The sequence below is a fragment of the Puma concolor genome, chromosome F2, assembly GCF_028749965.1.
Source record: "Puma concolor isolate L17-30 chromosome F2, mPumCon1.1.hap2, whole genome shotgun sequence".
In the NCBI taxonomy this organism is placed as follows: Eukaryota; Metazoa; Chordata; class Mammalia; order Carnivora; family Felidae; genus Puma; species Puma concolor.
In genome coordinates this window covers 67,638,634-67,662,856 of record NC_141684.1, presented here as the reverse complement: position 1 = coordinate 67,662,856, position 24,223 = coordinate 67,638,634, and the positions used below count along the sequence as shown (strand labels likewise).

The window sequence follows — 24,223 nt, the reverse complement described above, 5'->3', positions numbered from 1 at the left end:
GAGTGGCTGTGGTATTACAGGATCCTGGGAAGGGGAAGTTCAATCAGTGATAGTTTTAGTTTAGGTTTCATAGAATATGCTTATGTGGTTTGCAGTCATTTTTGTGATTAGTTAAGTTATTGCTAGGTGTCCTGATGAAGGAATAGCTTCTGGGAATACTTGTACCTCTCACTATGTTGACCTACCCAGCATCATGATATAAAGGTATAAAGCCAAGATTTATATAACATACAGGGGTTCTATCACAGTCCTCTTACCAGGACTGTGTATGTAAGTGGGGGAGAAATGTGTCTAAAGGGTCCCAAGCTAGTTTACGGAAAATTCTTCCAAATATCACAGGTATAAAACTGTAAGCAGAGGATTCAGTTTGCATCAAAACCTAGGCATAACTGTAGCTTTTCAGTTGGGATGTATATATGATGGTTATATTCACAATATATTCGTATATCATAGTCATATATAGTCATATATTCATTCATATATCATATATGATGGTTTCTTTTGCAATGGGAATTGTGTGAAACATAATTATTCAAAATTCTTTTTTTAAAGTTTATTTATTTTGAGAGAGAGAGAGAGAGAGAGAGCATGTGTGCATGCACGCTCACGCAATTGGGGTGAGGGGCAGAGAGGGGGAGAGAGAGAGAATCCCAAGCAGGCTCTGCACTGTCAGCACAGAGCCTGATGTGGGGCTCCAATTCACGAACCTTGAGATTATGACCTGAGCTGAAATCAAGAGTTGGACACTTAACCAACTGACCCACCCAGGCATCCCTATTTCTGATTTCAGGCAGTACTAAAAACAGTGAACATGTCTTTGTATCAAGTTGGAATGATTTATGCATCCCAGACCTCAATATGTAAAACAAATCTTGATCAACTATACTGCAAGAAAGACTGAATTACTTTTCTATACTCTTTATAGGAGAGGATATTACAAAATAGCTATTGTATGAAGAAGCTACCAAAGGGTACTAAAAACCAAAGCATGTAGGAATATTATAATGGTATATCAGGCAGTTAATTAATAAAAGTATTATATAATATTCCTGGAGTTTGTATTACTTATGGCATTTGTCAGCATTTAAAAAAATTTAAACTTCTTGAGAATTCTATTATCATTCTAAATTTTTACCTAACTTTGCATTTGTAATTACATATTCTTTTGTTTAAAGATCCCCCCCCCCATAAAAAAGCTTTTGCACAGTGAAGGAAATCATCAATAAAATGAAAAGTAAACATACTGAATGGGAGAAGATATTTGCAAATGCCATATCTGATAAGGGGTTAGTATCCAAAATATATCAAGAACTTATACAATTCAACACCAAAAAACCAAAAATCCAATTAAAAATGGACAGAGGAGCTGAAAAGACATTTTTCCAAAGAAGACACACAGCTGACCATAGGTACACGCTCAAAATCACTCATCATTAGGGAAATGTATATCAAAACCATGAGATATCACTTCACACCTGTCAGAATGGCTAGAATCAAAAAGTCAAGAGATAACAAGTGTTGAAGAGGATGTGGAGAAAATGTAACCCTTGTGCACTGTTGGTGAGAATATAAACTGGTGTAGCCACTATAGAAAACAGTATGGAGGTTCCTCAAAAATTTAAAAATGCAATTACCATATGAACAAGTAGTTCCACTACGGGGTATTTACCCAAAGAAAATGAAAACACTAATTCAAAAAGACATATGCCCTCCTGTATTTATTACAACATTATTTATAATAGCCAAGATATCAAAACAACCCAAGTGTCCACTGATTGATAGATAAATGGATACAGAAGATGTGTGTGTAGACATTACATACATTATATTATATTCCATTATATACACACACACTATATATATACAGTGTGTGTGTATGTATATATATTATATATATATATATATTATACATACACATATAATGGAATATTACTGAGCCATAAAAAAGAACGGGATCCAGCCATTTGCAACAACATGGATGGACTTAGAGGGTTTAATGCTAAGTAAAATAAGTCAGACTGAGAAAGAACAAATACCATATGATTCCAATTATATGTAGAATCCAAAAAGCAAAACAAATTAACAAACAAAAACGAAGAAGAAAGAAACAAAGAGACAAAAAACCACCAGTCTTTCCAGACAAAGAACAAACTGGTGGTTGCCAGAGAGGAGATGGGTGGGAGATGTGTGATATAAATAAAGGAGATTAAGAGGCACAAACTTCCAGTTATAAAATAAATAAGTCATGGGGATATAAAGTACAGCATAGGGAATATAGTCAATAATATTGCAATAACATTGTTTTGTGACAGATGGGACTATACTTACTGTGGTGAGGACTGAGTAATGTATAGAACTATTGAACCGTTATATTGTGCATCTGCAACTAATATAACACTGTATGTTAATTATACTTCAATTAAAAAAGACTTAAAAAAATAAAGAGGCCCCCCAAATTAAATAAGCTTCTGTCTGTATGAAACCTGGGTATGCCTCTGAGTGAGATGAGATGAGCTAAGTCAAGTTGATCTCTGTTTGACATCTGACATAATGAGCTAATCAAATGAGAAATGAAGCTCATAAGAACAGGTAAAATAGTGAAGGTCAGAAGCAATTTTTTTTAAACAATAACATTTTCTGTTCGTGGATATGATGGTCACAGGTTTTGATGACATTACTTAGGGGAAAGCATATGAATTGGTTATAATTTTTAATTTTTACTGCTTTTATTGCATTTATTCACTCCCTGTCTCCCATCCTGAAACATCCTATTAGTTGTTCAGCACCGGTGGAATAACAACAGTAAACATTTTTTTCAGCGGTGTTTTGAGGTGGGTTTTTGTCACCTAGACTTTTTTTAATGGATCCCTCCCTTATATTAGAGCGTTTTTCTCTAAACTGCACAACCCCAAAACATATATAAAAGTCACTCAATGTATTTTTTAACTGACTTGTCATCCTTACCCACTTAGCCAAGACTCTCTTCAGGGGACCTTACATTTCACCTCAAGTGCATTTACAAATTTGGTTCCTTAGAACATGTAGCTGGAGCCAGGGGAATGTGAGGCAATAGATTGTAACAGCATCCTAGAACCAGTTCTCTTGGTGCTGCCTCTATACATTCTTGTTATGATGATTAGTTAATTCTTACTGTTCATTACAAATGCCTGAAGTTCTGAGACAAGCAAAGGCATGTTGTTGGTGGTAGATTCTCGTCTCAGGAATTTGCATTCCTTATTATCCTTTGGAAATTGGGGAGTTTCTGACCCCATCTATCCCAAATAGATATACCCATCCTCACAGAATCCTATTCATTCTTGCTGACTGACTTTCGAAAAGATGGGTAGTGATATGCAGGAAAAGCATGCAGAAACTGTCTTCTACTTCACAGCTTGAATTTTAATCTTTGCATTCTTGAGTCAGACCCTGTTTCTCCAGAGTGTTTATTATTAGGTTTAATTCTCTGATATAAATCTTATAGTCAGTATATAGTTGACTGGTGATAGTTAACTAGATTGAGAAGATCACTAGGATCCTCCTCTGTCTGCTTCTGTCTTTCTCTCCCTTTCACTTGAGCTCTGCTAAAAAACTACTAGACAGTTTTGCCAAAATTGGAAAGGAGCACAACATAGTTTTTAGAAAATCAAATTATGAAAAACAGATTGTATCTGTCATGTTGTTTGCATATCCTAAGTACAACATGGGTATACACAAATTATATCAAAAAACTTTTGAGACACTATCTAGAAGATACATTGGGCTTTATTTTTAAAAAATTCATAAGTTTTATGTACTTGAAGAACTGTATTTAATCACACGTTGGTTTTATTGCTATTAAGTATTTGAAATTACTTAACCATATTGTTTTCTTAGTGTTGGAAGAATGACTCAGTGAAGGTTTGTGAACTGTTAACTTAGTACAAACGATTTTCTGTAGATTAGGTGTCACACTAGATCTGAATAATCAGTCCCCAGAAGCATGGCAGTAAATCTGTCAAATGTCACAACCTGGTGCTTGCTTGAGCTTATCAAGTCATAAGCCTTTTCTGTTTATTAAACTGAGTTCAAGGAATGCAAGGAGAATATGACCCACCATATCTCTATTGCATTTTAATCACACAAAAAAACAAATTTCTTCCAGTTAAATACTCCACAATCTGAAAAACACTGATAGTGTAACACGTTTATTCAAACATTCTAGCAAATCATTAGCCATGTATAACACTTGACATAGAACACTCAGATTCTATTTAGCCAAGTTTGACCTTGCTAATATTTTAAGTGAGATTTTATATATGTATAACATTATACATTCATAATGTAATAGCAATATTATACATACAAATATATGTATATATGTGATCTTTATGCACAAAAATATTTTAATGTAAACCTCTAAGGAATTAACAAAAGAACTGGAAATCAGAAGACATGGATTTTGAGGACACCTGGGTGGTTTGGTTAGTTGAGCATCTGACTTCAATTCAGGTCATGATCTCACGGTTCGTGAGTTCGAGCCCCGCATTGGGCTCTGTGCTGACAGCTCAGAGCCTGGAGCCTGCTTCGGATTCTGTGTCTCCCTCTCTCTCTGCCCCTCCCCCACTCATGCTCTGTCTCTCTCAAAAATAAGTAAACACTAAAAAAAATTTTTTAAAAAGACATGGATTTTCTCATTTTGTTTTTTGATATTTTTGTCCTAATTATTAAATCAATACATATACATACAATGCTCATTTTAACAATGAGTGAACATAAAGAAAAATGTTAGTAGTCTCTCCCTCCTTGCTTTCCTAACTCCTTCCTTCTAGTAACCAAGAGTAACAATTAGTTGGGTATTCTCCCATATCTTTCTCTCAGACAACAGAGTTTTGTAGATAATATTTTGCCCATGACTCACTGCAACATGGAGCACAAGACTCAAAGGCTTTGGTATCCTCTTGCCAAAAATAAGAATGATTCAAAACCACAATGAGATATTATTTTACACCCATTAGGATGGTTAAGATAAAAAAAAGACAGAATATAACAAGTGTTGGTACAGATGTGGAGAAATGAGAACCCTGGTACATCGCTGATGGGAATGCAAAATGGTGCAGCCACTTGGAAAACAGTTTGGCAGCTCCTCAAAATGTTAAATATAGAGTTACTATATGACCCAGCAATTCTACAGCTAGGTGAACATGCAAGAGAAATGAAAACTTTGTCCACACCAAAACAAATGTTCTTAACAGCATTACTAATCATGGCCAAGAAGTAGAAACAACCTAAATGTCCATCAACTGATGAGTGGATAAACATAATGTGGTGTATCACACAATGGAGTATTATTCAGCCATAAAAAGGAATGAGGTACTGACGCATGTTACAACATGGGTGAAACTTGAAAACATTATGTCAAGTGCAAGAAGCAAGTCACAAAAGACCACACATAGTGTGTGATTCTGTGTATGGGAAATGTCCAGGCAGATCATCAGAGACAAAAAAATAGATTAAAGGTTACCAGGGCTAGGTTATCAGACTTCTGTCAGTCTGGAAATATTCTATAATTAGATTCTGGTTGGGTGCACAACTCTGTGAATATACTAAAGCTCACTGGTATGAGGGTGATGTCAAATTTCAGTAGGGTGAGATTGCCAATACCATCACATAAACAGGAAGTCTGGAGATGGAGGCACTTTGGGACTAGGTTAACAATTTCAATTACAGATAACACTGATTGCTGGACATCAGAAATGAAATGTCCAGCAATTGAAGCTAGGGGACTGACGCTGAGGAGCAGTCCTGCTTACATCTTGGGTCTTTATAGTGTGACAGCTGACATCATAAAGTTGGACAAAGTTTCTGAGGGAGGGCTGGGGAAAGGAGCAGACGGCTGAGAACTGGTCCTTGGGGGATCTGCCACTGTCCTGGGATGGGAAGAATTAAGGAAGCAACTGACAGAGAAGGAAGGATTATGCCAAAATCTCTTCAATTCTTTGAACTACAGGAAGAAAAGGTTTTGGGGAGGAGCAAAGAGGGGTAAACTGTTTCAAAAGTAATGAGAAAATGGAATTTGAATTATTTATCATCAGCATCATTAAAATACATGATAAATTTTAAGTAATCAGAGTATGAATAGTGATAATAGCAATACCATTTATATAAACTTTACAAAAATATTCTCGCAGACATTATTGAAATCCATTGATTTATTCAACAGATATTTATTGGATGTTGGTTATCTGCAAGGCACGTATGCTAGGAGTGAGTAGTATAAAATATAATTTGGTTCTTGCCTTCTTGGAACTCAAAGTTTAGCTTTCATTAGCATTTCTAACAGATCCTTGAGTGAATTATAAGCAAACCTCTGTGTTAAGAATGTTTCTTAGTGGATTTTTCTATGGTAAGAATACTCCTTTTTTTCTGGGTCAAGAAATGTAAATGAAATCAAACAATAAGAAGTCCTAGACTTTATGTCCTTTCTCCGGGAAGCATGGAGATCTGCGAAGATACATCCCAATATCAGCTAACTCTCATTCTGATATGGATGGTAGGTTGATGACATTAGTAAACTAGCCAGACCATCTAAACCCTTGCTACTTAATGTATGGTCTATGGACTAGTTGTGACAGCATCACCTGGAAGCTTCTTAGAAATGCTTGATCTTGTTTTCTATCCCAGATCGGCTAATTCCAACTCTGCATTTTAGCAAATCCTCAAGTGTTTCCTATGCATGTTCGAAGTCTGTGAAGCGCTGATCTACACTACTTTCTTAAATGTAACACAGAAATATTTTTCTTCTCAGAGAAAGGGAGCTAAAAGCAGGGAACATATATTTACTGCAGATCTGTTATGTAATAGGTACTATAAGTCTCCCCAATGTTTTGTCATATGATACTTAATATAACAATAGAGGTAGAATTTATTGCTACCAAGGAGCAGATGAAAAAAACAGAGGCTCAAGTGGCACCATTGTCACCTGCCTAGGAAGTGCTAGGACTGACATTTGATGTCAGGTGTTTCCATCTCCAAAGCCTTTCCTATTACACCAAACTACCTTTTAAGCATATGAAAGAAGGCATTCTAAAACCTTCCAGAATAAAATGTTACTTAAGAATTTCACTAAGGAAAGCATGATTCAGAATCATATAACTATCAACATTGAGATCTATCTTATCATCGCAAAGTGCTTTCTTTGTTAATCTTCACAATAATCAGGTTAGGCAAAAATTACCTCCATTCTGTAAATAAAAAAGCTGAAGCTCAAAATACCTAAAAATTTGTACACAGTCATAAAGCAGTGAGTCAGAGTCAGAATGAGGGTGAAAAGGCTTGACTGTTCACTGCTAATGTTCTGGCAGACTAGTCTCTAAAGTCATTTAGGTGCTTAGAAAGCCAAGGTAACTCTTTTACAGCTGCTGTCTGTAGTAGTTTGGAGCCAGCTGGGTTGCTATTTGGGGCATTCAACTTTTGCTAACATGACTACATAAAACCATGTGGAATTCACCCATCATTATGGATGCCTTTGCCCTGTACTATCCACAAATATGTATTAATTTATGAGGTCATATGATCAAATCTTTAGAAGAGTGTACAAGGCTCAGCATGATGTGACCCTTGGACCCCCTGTCTATTCTGTCATCTTATGTGACTTGGCTCTTGGCTCTGGATGCCCAGCTTCCGTGGCATTCTCTTATCACTTCCTAGTATAGGCTGTGCCTCTTCCCAACTCAGCTCCTTTGCACAGGCTGTTTCTTTGTCTTCTAACGCTCACTCTCCTCTTCCTTGGCTTATGTTTATTCATTCCTTCTTCAGGCCTCACCCTTAATTTCACTTCCTTAGGGAAGCTTTCCCTAACCCCTTAGTCCACGTCAGGCTCCCCTGTTGGACACTTTCATAATCCCCTGTACTTCTCCATCATGGCACTTATAGTGTAATTAATTATTTGGTTGATTATTTCTTCAAGGTGTAACTTGCTCCACTAAGCTGTGAATTCTAAGAAGGCAAGTACGGTATTTTATTTTAAATTACTGTCTCCTAGCACACATGCCTTGCACATAATCCAATAAATATTTGTTGAATAAATCAATGGATTTCAATAATGTCTGTGAAAATAGTTTTGTAGATTGTAAAGTTTTATATAAGTGCTATTGCTATTATCATTATTTATACTCTGTTTTTTTTTTTTTTTTTTTTTTTTTTCAACGTTTATTTATTTTTGGGACAGAGAGAGAGAGACAGAACATGAACGGGGGAGGGGCAGAGAGAGAGGGAGACACAGAATCGGAAACAGGCTCCAGGCTCTGAGCCATCAGCCCAGAGCCTGACGCGGGGCTCGAACTCCCAGACCGCGAGATCGTGACCTGGCTGAAGTCGGTCGCTTAACCGACTGCGCCACCCAGGCGCCCCTATACTCTGGTGCTTGAAATTTGTCTTGTATTTTAATGATGTTGATGATAAATAATGAATTTGTATATGTTAAATTAATTGTAATATATTTTCTTGTAATAGCTGATCCTAACTTTAGCACACCTGATGGTTTTTTATACGATATGCATAAGAAGGACAAAAGTTAACCAGGCAAAGACAGGCAGATTTTCATTCGACTGTGACAGGAATCCTAACCAAATAGAAATGATTTAAACTTCTCACCTGACCTCTTGCTCATAAAATGATGAGTCATTCCTAAGAGATTCACACTTAATCCAGAAGAATTTTGGCAATTTTTCTGGTACTACTTGTTCCCAGGAGACAGTATGTGTTTGCAGACAAATGTGTTTGCTTTTTTTTTTTTTGTCAGAAAACATAGACTACGTAACGCAAGATGCTTCCAACTTCTGCCATAGTCGCTAAGACATTAAGATAAATTTTAATTTATTAGTTCCAACTTCAACTCTTCAAAGCCTGGTATTCTCTACTCCTTGGCTCTTTTTAAGGATTTCTGTTCTGTTCTGTGTACCAAACAGACCAAGTCTCTGCCCTCAGGAACTTACATTCTAGCAAAATAATAACAATAGCTAACTTTTATTAAGAATTTATTATATGCCAGACACTGTGCTGGGAACCTTGTGCAAATAATCTCATATAATCCTCACAATCCAATGAATAGAACCATTATTATTTTCACCCTCATTTTAAGGAGAGAGGAGAGGTTAGGTAGTTTACTCAAAGTCAAGTTTAAAATTTATTAGATATAGGGGCGCCTGGGTGGCTCAGTTAGTTAATCGTCTGACTTCAGCTCAGGTCATGATCTCACAGTTCGTGAGTTCGAGCCCCGTGTCGGGCTCTGTGCTGACAGCTCAGAGCCTGGAGCCTGCTTCACATTCTGTGTCTCCCTCTCTCTCTGCCCCTTCCGTGCTCATGCTCTGTCTCTCTCTGTCTCAAAAATAAATAAACATTAAAAAAAATTAAAATTTATTAGATATAAACCAGGATGATGTTCATGGCCTTTAGCAGCAGCTAAAGGACATTCAGTATTCAGAATGGATACTGACTATGACTCTGCAGCAGGGTCTAGGAGGCCAGTGAATTCCCTTTACTTCCTCGATTACAGACTGCTCCAGGGGTTGTGGGGGAGGGGTAGATAGATCAGGAAATTAATTGAATTTCAGTGCTGAATGTAAAACAAGACATTTGTAAGAGTTTGGTAATTAAATAGAGTATTAGAGAATCAATTCTGCAGACACATTATTCTGCCTGGGGTAGGTAGAACAAGAATGAGGATGTGATCTCTTATCTCAAGGAGCTCAGAACTGGGAGAACTGAGAGTTTGTCTTGGTGTTGATTTCAGGAGTTGGGTCACCTTGAGAGAGTCACCAGCTTTTTGGACTTCTTGGAGAATGGGTTAGTTTTCTAACTGGTAAAACTCGGGGGGGGGGGTAGCACAGTGATCTATTTTTATGGAGCCTTAAATCATTAATGACCACTTTTAAGGGTGTTCAGCTTTCTTCACATACATGGAATGTCCCATTTAGCTGATACTGTTTTCTTTTTACAGCGGTGCTGTGATAGCTTGAATTTGAAACTCTACAAGGTAATAAAATTGTTCCAAACTGTTTAAATCATTTAGACCAAGTAAACCCTGTACACAAATATGTAATTACACGAATTGCTGTTATTGATGTTAGAATGAAACTGTTTACCCAATGGAAACTAAAGGTGTTCTCTAATTAAAGTCTTTTAAAATCATGCTGATATTTGTACAGTTTAGATCATAATTATGTTAAAATAATTCTTGGTGCTTCAGGGAACATGTGGCTATAGAAAATAATAATGTTGTTATAATTATTTTCAGTGTGTATTTAATGATGTAATATTTTATGCAATAGTAATGTTCAGATGCAACCGGTTGTTAATGATGTGATTGTTGAAAACAGTAAACTCCATTATCATTAAAAAATCTGTGACTGAACATTCTACTTTTTGTTGTATATGCTAAAGCATTTTTTTCATGTGTATGATAAATATCATGTATCGTTTTCATATACGGTTCCTCACCTATATAAATACACCAGAATAGAACTTTCCAAGGTTCACACTTAGAGTGCACTCAGAATGCACACACTCTGGTGTTTATCCTTCCTCACAGACCACACATATTTCTGAATACTGTCAGTAACTGACGTGATGGTAACTGGAACAACAGGAACTAGAGAGATGAGTAAAGAAGAAAAAGATTGACGTGACATCTCATCTCCCAGGCCTAATTCCTTTACTACTGGTAGCATGCTACTCCACACCTGTGTTTATTACTTTTAAAGCCTGGATGAACTATACTCAATGAAAGCACTACACCTACTTTAATTACTGAACAAGACTGCTTTGTTCAAATCTTCAAGGCCCTTGCAGCTGGACATGTGCATGTTCAGAATAATGAGACTAAAAAAGTCCTCATTTTGTTGTGTATGAATATATCCATGGAGGAGGACATTCAGCGTTGCTTGTCACAGACAATTCATGGTATAGTGCTGCAGTGTGGGAAAGCTGGAAAGTGTTCACGATCCAAAGGCAGGTGGACCTGGGTTCAGATCATGGTTCTGAAACTTATTAGCTATGTCTGTGGTCAAGATACTTAACTTCTCCAAGTCTCCATTTCCTTAGACCTTGGCTTCTCAACAGTGGCACTACTGACGTTTTAATAATTCTTAGTTGTGAGGAAATTTCCCATGAATTGTAGGATGTTTGGCATCTCTACCCACTAGCTGCCAGTATCAGTTCCCCCTAGTCATGACAATAAAAAATGTCTTCAGACATTGCACATTTCAATAGAGTAAATCACCCCTTTTTAGGATTCACTGCTTCAGATGTTAAGTGTTGGGTTATAGAACCCACTTCATACCTTTGAAGATGCCCACATTCTGGTGCTTGGAACCTAGAAATGTGTAACTTTAATGATAAAAGGGGGTTAAGGTTGCAGACAAACTAAGGGTGCTAATAAATTGACCATAAGACAGGAAGATTATTCTGGATTATCTGAGAATGTCTAATGTAATCACAAGTGTCCTTAAAAATAAAAGGATAAGGGAGAAGAGGTCAGAATGGTGCAGTGAGAAAAGAACTAGGATTGAATTTTCCAGCTTTGAAGATGGGTGAAGGGGTCCACAAGCCAAGGAATGTAGGCAACTTTAGAAGTTAGAAAAGGCAAGGAAAAAGATCTTACCACAAGTGTATGGGAGGGAACACAGCCCTAACAATACTTTAATTTTAATTCAATGAGGCACATGTCAGACTTCTGTCCTAAAAAACAGGAAGATACCTGTTATTTTAAGCCACCAAGTTTATGCTAAATTGTTATTGCAGCAATAGAAAATTAATACAATAGAACTATTGTGAAAATTATAAGAAAATGCATATTATTACTATTGACAGAAAAATAGTAAGTGCTCAACCAATATTAGTGATACTCTTTAGTTAAGAAAAAAAGATTGGGTTATGTCACATTTATCTGTAAATTTTATGCCTTAGGCCTTTAAATTTTTTTTTTTTTATTTTTGTGTGTGTGAGAGACTGACTGGAGTAGGGTTAGAAAAGAGGAGGACAGAAGATCTGAAGCAGGCTCTGTGCTGACAACACAGATCTCATGAACCACGAGATCATGACCTAAGCTGAAGTCAGACGCTAAACAGACTGAGCCAACCAGGTGCCCCTGCCCTAGGCCTTTTAAAAGGATTCATGAAACTGAAGGATACCAGACACCCTCTCCCTAATCCTAACCCAAACTCTAGCCATAACCCTAACTCTAACCCTAATCCTTAACTACTAACCACTAACCCTAACCCTAACCCTAACCCTAACCCTAACCCTAACTCTAACCTTAAAGTTATCCCTCTGGAGAGGTCTCTGAACTGCAGGATAATAGGCACATACCCTCACAGTGTCCCTAACCCTAACACTAATCATTATTCTGGTCCTAAACTAAACTTTAACCTTAGATCTGAGGGTAAAAGAAAAAAGATTTGGTATACACACACACACACACACACACACACACACACACACACACACAATGAAATATTACTTAGCCATAAAAAAGAATAAAATCTTTTCATTTGCAACAACATGGGTGGAGCTAGAGAGTATTCTGCTAAGTGCAATAAGTCAGTTGGAGAAAGACAAATGCCATATCACTTCACTCACATGTAGAATTTAAGAAACAAAATAAATAAGCAAATGGGGAAAAAGAAGGAATGGAGAGGCAAACCAGAAACAGGCTCTTAACTGTAGAGAACACATTGATGGTTACCAGAGGGGAGGTGAGTGGAGAAATGGGTGAAATAGGTAATAGGGATTAAGGGGTGGACTTGCTGTGATGAGCACTGGGTGTTGTATGGAAGTGTTGAATCACTATATTGTATACCTGAATCTAATATTACACTGTATACTAGCAAACTGGAATTAAAATAAAAACTTAAAAAATATTAAAAAAAGGATTCATAGATTTCATGCAACATGCTATCTGGACATGCTACTGGTTCAACTGTAGCAAGAAATTCTTCATTCTGCCTTGATTTTGAAGCTGTTGTTTATGTGTTTCAACCTACAATTCTGTGCTCTATATCCCCAGCTCTCTGAGTCCTTGACTCCATTATCCTCTAAGGTCTTCCTTTTTGTAGTCATTACTCTAGACATGTATCTTTGGCTCTGTCCTTTGAGCTCTCTTTTGAGTGTGATAGTTTTCTTATTTTATGGGTCTTGCACAACAGTGATAATAAGGCATGTAAGCCTATGTCTCAAACCTACAGAAGCAAACCCCCTTCCTGGGATAGAAACAGGACAACTGGGATAGATTTGTTTTATGTATTTTGGTGTTCTGTTGTTTGGTGCCATTACATTTATTTTTTTCCTTCAAGTTTTTTATTTAAATTCTGGTTGGTTAACATACAGTGTTAGAATTTAGTGATTCATCACTTACATACAACACCCAGCGCTCATCGCTACTAATGCCCCTCCTTAACTCATCACCCATTTAACCCATCCCCCTGCCTACTTCCCTTCCAGTAACCCTCAGTTTGTTCTCTATAGTTAAGAGTCTGTTTCCTGGCTTGCCATCCCTCTCCCCCTTTCCCCCACATGTTCATCTGTTTTGTTTTTTAAATTCCACATATGAGTGAGCCATTATGCTTAGAATCATTACGTTTTCCCAGTAGACTGATCTTTTCATCATTATAAAATGTCTCTGTCTCCAGTAATTTTCTTTTCTCTGAAGTCTACTTTATCTGATATTAATATAGCCACTACTGTTTTTTTTAAATTAATGCTTGCATGATATATCTTTTCCCATCTTTTAACCTTCAACCTACTTGTACAATTGTATTTGAGGTGAGTTTCTTATAGATAGCCTACCATTGGATCATATTTTTAAATCCATTATGCCAATCCCTGTCTCTTAAGTGGTATAATTAGATGATTTACATTTAAAGTAATTTTGATTATGTTAGGATTTAAGTCTACCATTTTATTACTTGTTTTCTACTTGTTACCTGTTTCTCATTCCACTGTGTCTATTTTTACCCTCCTCTGGGTTACTTTAATGTTTTTAGGATTCCATCTTGATTTATTATTGTCTTTTTTAGTACATCACTTGATATAGTTTTCTTAATGACTGCTTTAAGTAATACAATATACATATATAATTTATTATAATCTACTAGTATAAATGTTTTCCCACTTTGAGAAAACATACTTTTATTTAGGCCTCTTTACCCTCTCCACCTTTTAAATATAGGTGGGGTTTTTTTTAATATAGTTTTCTTACATGTTACAATACATTGAGCACCACATCAGGTGCTGTTATGCTTTTTGTTTCCATCATCAAAATGATTTAAGAAACATGAGGCATAAGGATAACAATGCAATAGCGTGAGAGTCCAGAAATAAACACTGACATTTATTGTTAATTAATTTCCAACAAGGGTGCCAAGATAATTCAATGGGGGAATAATAATCTTTTTAACAAACAATGCTGGGACAACTGAGGGGGCATGCCAGAATCTCATCGATTCTCTGAACATCAGGAAAAAAAGATTTCAGGGGGAAAAAAGAGGGGAGTAAACTGTTTCAACAGCTATTGAGAAAATGGAAATGGAGTTATTTATCATCGACATCATTAAAATAGAAGATAAATTTCAAGCAATCAGAGTATTAATGATAAAAGCAATGCCAGTTATATAAAATTTTATAGTTCACAAAAATATTTTCATAGACATTATTTAAATCTATTGATTTATTCAACAAATATTTATTGGACATTGGTTTGTGTGAGGCATGTGTGCTAGCTCAGCTTTCCACTGGTTTCTATAGGACACCCATACTATCAAGATCAGAAGCAACAACAACTGACACAAATTTCAGAACATTCACAGTGACTCCAGCTCATGTGTATGAACTCTAGCTTATATTTGCTTTCCCTACACTTATGTCAATTTCCCCTTCCCATTGCCTGTCCTGTAGACTTCAAGTTTTAGCATCAGAAGCAGAAAATAACAGCCCCACAGAGATTTATTAAGCTTTACAATTACATAATATCACACTGCTATAACCAATTCTCTTATGTATATATGTATATCCTAGTGGTATTGCCTCTCTGTTTGAACTCTTACAGATACACTAAAACAAATAATCCTTTGTCAGTTTACTACAGACCTCTCCAAACTGGGCTTTCATTATTGTAACCAACAATTTGGATTGGTGACATAGTTATTTTTTAAGTAAATATTTTATTTTAGAATAGTTTTAGGTTTATAGAAAAATTGGGAAGATAGTTTCCAATTTCCCCAATCCTTAGTTTACCCTATTATTTTTAATAACACCTTTATTGAGATATAATTCACATACCATACCATTCACCCATTTAAGGTATACACTCCAATGGCTTTTAGTATATTCACAGAGTTGTGCAATCATCATCACAATCAATTTTAGAACATTTTTATTTTCTCCCCCATGAAAAACCTGTACCTACTAGTAGGCATTTTTCCTCCCACCCTAGGCAACCACTAGCCTACTTTTTTTCTCTCTGGATTTGCCTATATTGGACATTTCACATACTTTGAATCATCCAATATGTGGTCCTTTGTGACTGGCATTTTTCACTGACACTATGTTTTCTGAATTCATTTATCTTTTACCAAGTTATTGTTATTTCATTTCTTTTTATTACTGAATACTATTCCATAGAATAGATATGCCAGCTTTTAAAAAATCCATTATTTTATTTATTTATTTATTTATTAAAAAAAATGTACATCCGAGTTAGTTAGCATATAGTACAATAATAATTTCTGGAGTAGAATCCAGTGATTCATATCCTACATATAACACCCAGTGGTCCTCCCAACAAGTGTCCTCCTTAATGCCCCTTGCCCATATACCCCATCCCCCCACAAAACCCCTCCAGCAACCCTCAGTTTGTTCTCTATATTTAAGAGTCTCTTATGTTTGTTCCCCTCCCTGTTTTTATATTATTTTTGCTTCCCTTCCCTTATGTTCATCTGTTTTATATTTAAAATTCAACATATGAGTGAAGCCATATATTTATCTTTCTTTGACTGACTTATTTCGCTTAGCATAATACACTCTAGTTCCATTCACATAGCTGCAAATGGCAAGATTGCATTCTTTTTAATCACCAAGTAATATTCCATTGTATATATATGCCACTTCTTCTTTATACATTATCAGTCGATGGACACTTGGGCTTTTACCACATACTTTGGCTATTGTCAATAGTGCTGATATAAACATTGGGGTGCATGTGCCCCTTCGAAACAGCATACTTGTATCCTTTGGATAAGTACCTAGTAGTGCAATTGCTGGGTCATATGGTAGTTTTATTTTTAATTTTTTGAGGAACCTCCATACTGTTTTCCAGAGTGGCTGCACCAGTTTGCATACCAGAAAAATCCATTTATTAATTGATGGACATTTGGGTTACTTCTACTTTTGGGCTGTTAATGAATAATGCTGCTATGAACATTTGTGTACTAGTTTTGGATGGACATGCATTTTCATTTCTCTTGGGTATATACCTATGAGTGGGATTGCTAGGTTTATGTTTTGTATTTTGAGGAACTTCCAGACTGTTTTCCAAAGTGACTACTACTTACATTTCTACTGGGAGTGTAGAAGGGATTATTATCTCTTTTTTTTATTATTATTAGAGCTATTCTTTTGATTATAGGGTGTGAACTGGAAGCTCATTGTGGTTTTGATTTGCGTTTCCCTTATGACTAATGACACTGAGCATCTTTTCCTGTGCTTTGGTGACCACATGTATATCTTCTTAGGAGAAAAGTCTATTCACATCCTTTGCTCATTGTTAAATTGAATTATTTGTCTTTTTATTATTGAATTGTAAGAGTTCTTAATATGTTCCAGATACAATTCCCTTATCAGCTATATGATTTGCAAAAATTTTCTCCCATTTTCACATCCTTGATGGTGTCTTTTGAATCACAAAAAATTTAATGTGGATAATGTCTAATTTATCTTTTCATTGCTGTTGTCACTTGTGCTGGGAATATCAACTTTTAAGTGAAATCCTGAACATTAATCTGTTTCATAACACTTTCATTGGCAGTTGAATCATTTAAATACAAAACAAAACTTAGTTTGATAAACTTGGTATCCCATTAGGTAGAAAAGGATAGAAAAGCTGGGGTATAAGTTGAGGGTATACCAAGTAGAACTGTCCCATCATAGCTACATTTATATCAAATGAACTGAGAGTATGTGTACAAGGTACCACAAATGTCTGTTAGAGTTGAATCCGTGCACCACTGAGATATGCTCTACTGACAACCTACCACTTACAATGGGGGTTGCACATAATCTCTTAAAGAACAGATTTTCAATGGGAGGGTCAGTGAAACAAGTCATAATTCCTGTTCCTGCACCTGTTCCCAAGACTACAACTTGTATTCTTCATCCTTCTCCTCCTCAACCCGTTTAATATTTTCCCTATACTTGGCCATTACTTCAGCCTCTCTGGATTCTCTGCCTGGTGGAATCACCAATACCTTCATCTCTGGGGGTACTGAGGCTTTGACTGTCTTACTCCATCAGGCCATAGTTAGTGCATTCACTGTTTATTATTATTCACTGGGAATGGAAACACTAAGGGATGTTCCTATTAGTCCTTTAAGTTGCAAGCTCTTTCCTGACCCAGAAAGTAGCAGCAACCTTATAATCACAGTCAATTATTACAAACAATAGAATAAGTCCTTTCTTTGCTTGTTGACCCAAGAACACGAGAAGTCCAAAGTGACCAGGCATTAGCTGTAGTTGTGGGTTCAGTGAAACATCATTATGTGACTGGTGAAAGTATTCCCTCCTCTTTGGGAATGAGGACATATAATTCAGAGTTGCAGAGGTGGGAAACATATATTCTGCAAGTGGGCTCATGAAAGTGATGCTGAGAGGAGCTTGTTGCTTGATTTCTGGACTTGTGTAATGCACTTTTGAAGAGCAGGTACGATACATCACACATTTGTTCAATGCATATATCACATCCTGAAGGACTCTGCAGCAACACTGTGGGACCTTGTCTCCAAGCTGGCACCTTAACTGAGCCATTCCAAAGATCTATCAGGCTGATGCTCTGGGGAATATGGTATGTGCAGAATTAGTGTGTCCCATGGCCATATGCCTATGGTCACACACCCTTTTGCTGTGAAATGGTTTCTTCAGTCTGTGACAGTGTTTCACAGGATCTCATGTTGGTAAAGTACATTCTATAAGCCCTTAGAGAGTGGTGCTGTCAAAACTACTGCAGGCAGACTCAACAAGAAAAAAAAAAAAAAAAAAAAAAGAAAAGACCCAAATAAACAAAATCAGAAATGAGAGATGAGAAATAACAACTGACACTGTAAAAACACAAACAATTATAAGAGAATACTACTAAAAATTATATGCCAACAAACTAAAGAACCTAGAAGAAGTGGATAAATTCCTAGAAGCATACAATCTTCCAAAACTTAACCAGGAAGAAATAGAAAATCTGAACAGTTATAAGTAATGAAACTGAATTGGTAATAAAAAAAATGACCAAAAAATAGAAGTCAAGGAACAGATGGATTCACAGGTGAATTCTACCAGACCTTTAAAAAAGTGTTAATACCTATTCTCCCCCAACAATTCCAAAAAATAGAAGCTTCAAATATATTCCACAAGGCCAGGATTATCCTGAGACCAAAATCAGACAGACACTACAAAAAAAGAAAACTATATGCCAATATCCCTGATAAACAGAGATGCAAAAATCATTAACAAAATATTACCAAATTGCATACAGCAATACATTCACAAGATCATTCACCATGATCAGTGGGATTTATTCCTGGGATGAAAGGATGGTTCAATATTTGCAAATCAATTGATGTCATACACCACATCAACAAAACGAGGATAAAAATTATATGATCATCTCAATAGATGTAGAAAAAGCATTTGACGAGATTCAACATCCATTCATGATAAAAACTCTCAACAAAGTGGGGTTAGAGGAACACACTTCAAAACAACAAAGGCCATATATGAAAAACTCACAGCTAACATCATACTCAATGGTGAAAAACTGAGAGCTTTATCTCTAAGGTCAGGAACAAGACAAGGATGTCCATTCTTGCCAGCTTTACCCAGTGTAGTACTGGAAGTTCCAGCCACAGCAATCAGAAAAGAAAAAAGAAATAAGAGGCATCCATACTGGCAAAGAAAAAGTTAAACTGTCATCATTTGCAGACAATGTGATACTATACATAAAAAAACCTAAAGACTCCAGCAAAAAAACTACTAGAATAAATGAATTCAATAAAGTGACATGATACAAAATTAATAACCAGAAATCAGTAGTGTTTCTGTACACTAATAACAAAGTAGGAGAAAGAGAAATTAAGAAAAAAAACACCATTTACAATTGTACCAAAAAAGAATAAAACACCTAGGAATAAACTAAACCAAAGAAGTGAAAGTCCTGTACTTCAAAGACTATAAAACATTGATGAAAGACATTGAAGAAATTGAAGATGACACAAACAAATGCAAAGGTATTCCATGCTCATGAATCGGAAGAATTAATATTGTTAAAACGTCCATATCACCCAAAGTAATCTGCAGATTCAACACCATCCCTATCAAAATACCAACAGTATTTTTCACCAAACTAGGACAAATAATACTAAAATTTGTATGGAACCACAGAAGATCCTGAATAGCCAAAGCAATCCTGAGAAAGAAGAACAAATCTGGAGGTATCGCAATACCAGGTTTCAAGATATATTACAAAGTTGTTGTAATCAAAAAGTATGGTAATGGCAAAAAAATAGACACACAGATCAATAGAACAGAATAGAAACCCTAGAGATAGACCTATGATTATATGGTCAATTAATCTTTGACAAAAGAGGCAAGAATATACCATGGGGGAAAGTTTTTTCAACAAATGGTTTTGGGAAAACTGAACAGCTACCTGTAAAAGAGTGAAACTGGACCACTTTGTAACATCATACACAAAAATAAACTCAAAGTGGATTAAAGACTTAAATGTTGAGACCTAAAATCATAAAAATCCTAGAAGAGGACACAGACAGTAATTTCTTTGACACTGGCCATAGTAACATTTTTCTGGCTATGTCTCCTCAGGCAAGGAAAACAAAAGCAAAAATAAACTTTTGGGAGCACATCAAAATGAAAAGTTTTTCCACAGCAAAGGAAACCAACAAAACTAAAACAAAAAGACAACCTACTGCATGAGAGAATATATTTACAAATGATATATCTGATAAGGGCTTAATATCCAAAATACATAAAGAACTTATACAACTGAACACCAAAAAAACCCAATCAAATTAAAAAATGGGCAGAGGAACTGAATAGACATTTTCCCAAAGAAAACATATAGATGGCCAACAGACACTTGACAAAGTCTCAGCATCACTAACCATCATGGAAATGTATATCAAAATCACAATAAAATATCATCTCACACCTGTCAGAATGGCTAAAATCAAACTGACAAGAAATAACAAGTGTTGGCGAGAATGTGGTGAAACAGGCACTCTCATGCACTGTTGGTGGGAGTGTAAATTGGTACAAGCACTGTGGAAAACAGTATGAAGGGTCCTCAAAACCTAAAAATAGAAATATCATATGATCCAATAATTCCACCATTGGGTATTTGACCAAAAGAAAATGAAAACATTAATTCAAAAGGTATATGTACTTCTATGTTTATTGCAGTATTTACGACAGCCAAGATATGGAAGCAACCTAAGTGTCCATCAATAGACAAATGGATAAGAAAAATGTGGTATACATATACAATGGAATATTATGCAGCCATAAAAAATATCATGAGATCATTCAGACTCTGCTGTCAGTGTGGAGACTGCTTGGGATTCTCTCTCCCTCTCTCTCTGCCTCCTCCTGTGCTCTCTCTCTCTCTCTCTCTGTCTCAAAATAAATAAATAAACTTAAAAATATTATGAGATCTTGCCATTTGAGACCAAATGGATGGACCTAGATGGTATCATGCTAAGTGATATAAATCAGTCAGAGAAAGACAAATACCATATGATTCCACTCATATGGTATCTAAAAATACCTCAAAAAATGAACAAACCAAAAGCAGAATGAGACCTATAAATACAGAGAACAAACTGGTGGTTGCCAGAGGGAAGGAGGTAGCGGAATGGGCAAAATGAGTGAAGGGGAGTGGGAGGTACAGGCTTCCAGTTATGGAATGAGTAAGTCATAGGAATAAAAGGCACAGCATAAGGAATATAGTCAATGATATTGTAATAGTGACATGTCAGGACAGATGGTATCTACACTTGTGAGCACAGCATAATGTATAAATTTATCAAATCACTACATCACACACCTGAAACTAATGTAACATTGTGTGTCAACTCTACTCAAAAAAAAAAAAATAGCTAAGAAAAAAAAAGTACTGCAGGCAGGGAAGTCACATCCTTATTCTTCCTTAGTCAAAGACTAATTACTGCTCCTCCAGGATTGAAAAGATCCACAATAATCAGTTTATCCAGGAGACTAGCTGGTCTTCTCAGGGGCTACCATATATATATATATATATATATATATATATATATATTTTTTTTTTTTAATGTTTATTTATGAGAGAGAGAGAGAGACAGATAGACAGAGCATGAGTGGGGGAGGGACACAGAGATAGACACAGAATCTGAAGCAGGTTCCAGGCTCTGCGTTGTCAGCACCGAGCCCAACGCAGGGCTTGAACTCATGTGCCTCGAGATAATGACCTAAGCTGAAGTCAGATGCTTAACTGACTGAGCCACCCAGGTGCTCCTCAGGGGCTACTATACTGAGAACACAGCTTTGGTCTCCATTTGTTGCTTCCCAGTTCTGTATTCAGCAGTGGCATCTATGGGGAGAGAGCCTGTAATGCTGTGCCCATTTTTAACTTCCAGTGCTGCCACCATGGCTACCCTGTGTGTGGGCACATTGTTCAAGCACCGGGTCAGCTAAGAAGAGTTACTCAGTTCACCCGGTTGCAGTGTTTCATCTACAGTGGGTGTTTTCTGGTGGCTACTAAAGCAAACCAAAAAGCTCTACTTCTCTGTGCCTACTCCCAGAAATCTATCTACATATATTTTCCCAGACCTCCTTCGCTCTAATTTTCCAGTTTTGCTGCTTCCGGGAATTAATTAACCAGCCAAGACATCACCACTGCCCACTCCTCAACTGGGGTTATGGACAATAATACAGAAAACATTTAGAGGGATTCTCTGTAAAGGGGAGCAGAGGTTTGGGGTGATGGCTGAAGAGAGAAAAGGGCTGAAGACAGATCAAGATAATTTTTTTTAAGATAAGAAGAAATCAGAACATGTCACTGCTGATGAAGATAGTGCAATAGAAATGAAAAACTATGATGTAGTACACAGAGAAGAGAATTACTGGAGATAGATTCCAATAGACTTGAAATGCATTGTAAATGGCAGTTTACTATTTGAGGATAAGTAATGATACATTTTAATCATTTCTATATAAATGTAATGCAGCTGTACAAATTAATTATTTAAAAACCACATATTAAGCATCTTCCAGGAGATAAGAACATGCTATTTCTAGGACATAAAGCTAGGTAAGAATTTCTTAGAGAACTTACAATCAGAAATGATTGTGGAAAAAGTGATTGCAATCCAATGTGAGAAATGCTATAATAGAAGCATGGAATTAAGGATCTTCATTTTGATATAATATGCTCCAAACGCTCAAATAACTGCTTAGATATATAGAGTCTAACTAAGTATAAAAGATATACAACTAGTGCTTTCAGGATTTAAAAATATCTTTTATCTACTGTTCTTGTACTTACAGGGGAGAATCAAAAGAGAAACTAGTTCTTTATAATTTGTCTTTTTTTTTTCCCCTCACTGCAAAATAGAAGTGACGTAAATGTAAATGTGGTTATAAAAAGTTACAATTATGAATAATTGGTACTGTCAGTTACAGATCCTGATAAATTGCTGGTATGTAGAATCATTAAGATAATTGGGGGAAAAAAAAGTTACAAAATCAGCTACTGCTTCCCTAAAAGGTTATTAGGGGGAAATAACATCAGAATAGAGAAAATGAAGCTGATTTTATTTGGGCTTTACTGGCTTTCACTGAGCATGCATTATGTATAAAACTGCCTAGCATCATTCAGTTTCTAGAAGGTTTACTTTCAGGGGCAAAGGAAAGTGCAACTCTAGGAAGAAGAATGTAAGTCCAGAGACAGAAAATGTCTTCACATTTTAAGGAGATGTTCTGTATTTTTCAGATTAATACCACTGATGTGTAAAGTCTTCAGAGGAGAACATGGATGAGGGCCAGATGGAGCTGAATCTGGGCAATAGACAACAATGACATTTGGGAGTGACCAGGGCTGCCCTAAGCCAATCCAAGATCCATCATCTTTCCCATATCCAATCAGCCTCATTAAACTGCTTCCATTTCCCACGTGAAGTGTGTTCTCTTATAAGATTCAAAAAACAAACAAAAAAATCTATAGTTTTCTAATTTTATTAGGTATAAATTATTTTTTGTCATGATATAAATTGTATTATATTTATATAAATGATTATATATGAACATTGAGATGAGTTACAGTTCACCAGTTGACATATTATATTTTATTTTTATTTAAAAAATTTTTTAGGTTTATTTCTTATTTTCAGAGAGACAGAGATAGCATGAGCGGGGGAGGGGTAGAGAAAGAGGGAGAAAGAGAGAGAATCCCAAGCAGGCTTCATGCTGTTAAGGCAGAGTCTGATGTGGGGCTCCATCCCATGAACCATGAGATCATGATTTGAACTGAAATCAAGAGTTGGATACTTAACCAAATGAGCCACTCAGGTGCCCCTATATTTTAAACATTTAATTAGATGTTTTAAAATTTTGGAGTCAGTATCATTTTTGTTTCCTTGTCTAAAACATATCAGTGTCCCTTAAAATGTCATAAACATAGGTGCTTTGCAATAATGTCTCGTGGATAAAATTTAGGTGGTATATAGCAAAAAACATGATTCTTTTCTTTTTCCTTATTCAGGAATGCCTCTCCTAACTCAGGCTTATAAAGTTATTCTATTTGTTCATTTAATCGATTTGGAATTCATTTGTGCACGGTGTAGAGATAGAACTGTATTTTCGTATATATGTATTTCAAATTGCCTCATCTGTTTGATTGTTGGTGGATTGTTTGTTACAGGGACTGCTTAAGTTTAGT

At 36.1% G+C, this 24,223-nt stretch overlaps 1 long non-coding RNA gene across 1 annotated transcript; it reads left to right on the top strand.

The window, feature by feature from the left end:
- The first annotated feature begins 5,859 nt into the window (after positions 1 to 5,859).
- On the top strand, positions 5,860 to 23,463 carry LOC147572075 (uncharacterized). Its single transcript, XR_015246846.1, has 4 exons — positions 5,860 to 6,018; positions 9,722 to 9,822; positions 9,977 to 10,012; positions 23,279 to 23,463. It is a non-coding gene; the product is annotated as an uncharacterized LOC147572075 (long non-coding RNA).
- Positions 23,464 to 24,223: the final 760 nt, after the last annotated feature.